At 43.6% G+C, this 4,041-nt stretch overlaps 1 pseudogene; it reads right to left on the bottom strand.

Moving 5' to 3' along the window:
* Positions 1-2,223: 2,223 nt before the first annotated feature.
* Positions 2,224-3,830, bottom strand: LOC110306091 (methionine aminopeptidase 2-like; annotated as a pseudogene).
* Positions 3,831-4,041: the final 211 nt, after the last annotated feature.

Here is a 4,041-nt window from a genome sequence, read left to right as displayed (position 1 = left end):
ATATAGGCAAGGGATTTTGTTGGTGGTGGTTTGGTTTGAGAGTTTGGAGTTGTTGAGACAGTGTTTTGTTGATGTAGACCGGGATGACCTTGCCTTACTATTTTAGTCAGTGTTCTATTGTGAAGAGACACCATAACCATGGCAACTCTTAAAAAGGAAAGTATTTCCCTGGTGCTTGCTTACAGTTTCAGAGGTTTAGTCTGTTATCAGCATGGCAGGAAGCATGGTGGTACACAGGCAGACATGGAACTGAGAATCCTATACCCAGATCCACAGGCAGCTGAAATCTCCAAGCCCACCCTCAGTGACACACTTCCTCCAGCAAGGCTGTATCCCCCAATCCCTGTCAAATAGTGCTACTCCCTAATGACCAAACATTCAAATACAGGAGCCCACAGGGGACATTCTTATTCAAACCACCACAGCACCCAAGAATAACCTTCTGACCCTCCTGCCTGCCTGAGATCACAGACCCAGTGCCGCTCAGTTCATGGAGTTCTGGTGATTGAACCCAAGGCTTTAAGCACAGTGACCAAGCAATCTACCAGCTGAGCTACACCCTAGCTCTCAGACTGTGCCCTCTGGCCTCCAGCCTTCCAAGTTCCGTGGCTTACAAAGCAACGCTCTATTTCTTGTCACGTTGAGGGCTATTCGTGAGTTGGCTTTGCTTCTGTCTTGCGCATTTCACATAGGACTTGAGAACTGGCCCTTGTAATTGAGGACAGTGTTATAGTTATCTCATAGCCATTATTTCTAAGGCTGGGAATGTGGTTTGCGGTAGAATGTTTGTCAAGCATGCATGAAGGACAGTTTTTATCCCAGACTCATACTTTTTTTTTTTTCTCCTGAAACTAAAACCATGATATTCTAATTAAAAACTTAGATTAGTTCAAAAAACTTGTATTAAGGTTCTCTAGAGGATCAGAACTAATCGAGTGGTATAAAAGCCTTTTTTGGGTTGGCTTATAGAATAAGGGTGAGGTGGTCCTATAAGGGCTGTGTACATGCTGGAGAGACAAAGAGCCCAGTAGCTGCTCAGACTAAAAGTCTGAATTCCATGTCAAGGCTAAAGGCTCAGGAGCTTCCCAGAGCTGAAAGGGTGGAGTCTAACATCAGTGGCCATGGCAACAGTGACAGGCTCACTGCCTCTACTGGAGAAAGGGCTCTCGCTGTTTTCTTCCTCCAGTTCCCCTTCATCCCAGCTCACAGTCCACTGGACAGTGCTGCTCACATTCACTGTAGGTCTCTCCCCACAAACATACTCAGAGGTGCATTTCTACAGAACCTTGATAGCTTTTAATCTAGTCAAGTTGACGATCAAAATCAAGCATCCCAGAACCCATGGACAAAGAAGAAACATGGATCAGCAATTTGGGCAGCAGGAAGAAGAAAGACCTTCTTCTTCCTGAGAAGCACAGAATTATAAAGAAATAAAGGGACACAGTTGCCTTATTAAAATGAAAAGATACATGTTTTAGAGCTGGGCATGATGGCACATGCCATTATTACAGCCCTTGGAAAGTGGGACAAGAGTTCAAGGTTGGCTGGCCTGGACTTCATAAAATTCTGTCTAAAACAACAAACAAAACCCCACCCCAAATCAAAACCCTTTATGTATTTGTCTTTCCTTGTTCTCTATTGTTGTGATAAAAACACAACACACCATGACCAAAGCACGGGAACCTGGAAGCTGGAACTGAAACAGAGATCACAGAGGGATGCTGTTCACTGGCTTGGCCTGTATGCTTTCTTATACACTCCAAGACCAACTGTCCAGGGTGTAAGGTCAAGAAAATGCCTCACATACTTGCCTACACACCAATATGATAGAGGTATTTTTCTCTTCTTTCTTCCTTACTTCCTTTCTTTCTTTCCTCCTTTCCTTCTCTCTCTCTCTCTCTCTCTCTCTCTCTCTCTCTCTCTCTCTCTCTCTCTCTCTCTCTCTCTCTCTCTCTTAGGTCTTCAAAACAAAATGTATAAGTAATTCCTAACTAGTGAGCAGTACAGAATTTCCTAGATGGGAGAAACGGTTAACATTAAAGTCGAGAAAGCCTTTTCCTTAACTATATGTAGACAATTTGCCTTTGATCAAACTCCTTTAAACATGGATAACAGTATTACACAGGTCTATTGTTAAAAAAGACATGTTGCAAATTATCTGTGGTATAATGTGTCCCAAGAAACCTTAGAAAATAAAGACTTTGAGCTGGCTCTGGGCTAAGTTTAATAGTCATCTCCTCTGCTGACAACTTCTTTACAGATTGGACGCAACAATATGGTGTGTTCAAACTGTGCTGTGTTTGATTCTTTAATGTCACACAGTGGCACAGTGGTGGGTGTGGATCTACAATGCCCAAGTCACATAGATTCTTCAGAGCAATTAAGTATTTACTTTCTCCCAGCGATCTAGCCGCCTTCGGTAGAAGGCAAGGGTACCAAAGTTTTCATTGATGACATTTGACGAGTGTTTTGTTTTTGGAAGCCTTAGTGGCACATGCCCCACATCAAACTTTTTCATGTAGTGTGAACCTTCCATGTCATCATGAACTACACCCTTCCCTGTGCTCCCAGAGGTCTCAATGGCATACACCTCTCCTTCCTCCATTCTTGTAGCTTCCCCGCCTTTCCAGCATGAATTATATATGGCCCAATTGAATGTCCATTTAAGTTATGTATGGGTTCCACTTGATATGTCTTCCCATCTATTTCTACTTCATAGGATTGCATAACTTCTTTTTTTTTTAAGATTTATTTATTTATTATATGTAAGTACACTGTAGCTGTCTTCAGACACACCAGAAGAGGACATCAGATCTCATTACGGATGGTTGTGAGCCACCATATGGTTGCTGGGATTTGAACTCTGGACCTTTGGAAGAGCAGTCAGGTGCTCTTACCCACTGAGCCATCTCACCAGCCCCGCATAACTTCTTGAATGGCCTCCCCGACCTCACAGAGACAGACGTCAATCCCAGCACACTTTATTCCAGGAGTAATGGCATCTTCTACAGCTTTAAATAATGTGTCATATTTGGGATTAAAAGTAACAGTAAAAGCACAATCAATTATTCTACCACTTATAAGTGTCCCAAAGTCTATCTTACAGATGTCATCGTACTGTAAGACTGTTGTGTCACCAGCGTTAGGAGTGTTATGTGCAGCACAGTTGTTGAGAGAACACCCAGTGGGAAATGCCAGGCCTGCATTTAACCCATTTTCCTTTATTAGCTTTTGGGAACGGTCATCTAACTTTTCACAGATTTCTATCATTGCCATTGCAGGCTTGATCCAGCTCATGACGTATCTCCTAACTTGCCGATGTGCTTCTGCAGCTTCTTGGAGGTTGTTCCAAATCTCCTAGCCTGGTCTAGGGCCTTTTTTCTTCACTTGTGGTTCTCCAAGCAGCTGTTCGCTCATCTTGTGTGGGTGGGTATTCACATTCTTGTCCCTTGGGAAATACACCATTAGGATACAGGTCACATATTGAAACTGAGGGAGGTCCTCTCTCTCTTCCTCTTCTTTTTTCTTCTTCTTCCCAGTTGTGCCATCAGTATCAACATCACCATCTCCATCTTCATCATCATCATCATCTCTCTCTTTCCCCTCCAGTGCTGGTCTCTCCAACTGTTTTGCTTCTTCATTCACCAAGGTTCCTGATTCTTTATCAAGTTCTTGTTGCACTGCTGACAGAGCCTCTTTGCCCTTCCTCTTCTCCGTCTTTTCTTCTTGGCAGCTTCCTCAGCCCTGCTGGAGATTCCCTCTTCCCTGTCATCTGGATCCAGGTGGCCATTCAGACGGCTCCTGAAGGTTGCCTCTTCAACACCCACCATGTTGCCTAAGAAAGAGCGAAGTATTTTCTTTTTTTTTTTCTTTTTGTTTTTGTTTTTGGTTGTTTGTTTGTTTGTTTCGAGACAGGGTTTCTCTGTATAGCCCAGGCTGTCCTGGAACTCACTTTGTAGACAAGGCTGGCCTTTTTTCGAGACAGGGTTTCTCTGTATAGCCCAGGCTGTCCTGGAACTCACTTTGTAGACAAGGCTGGCC

Source organism: Mus caroli, unplaced genomic scaffold (genome assembly GCF_978045245.1).
Source record: "Mus caroli unplaced genomic scaffold, Mus_caroli_1 scaffold_13, whole genome shotgun sequence".
Classification (NCBI taxonomy): Eukaryota; Metazoa; Chordata; class Mammalia; order Rodentia; family Muridae; genus Mus; species Mus caroli.
This window is presented reverse-complemented; position numbering and strand designations above follow the sequence as displayed.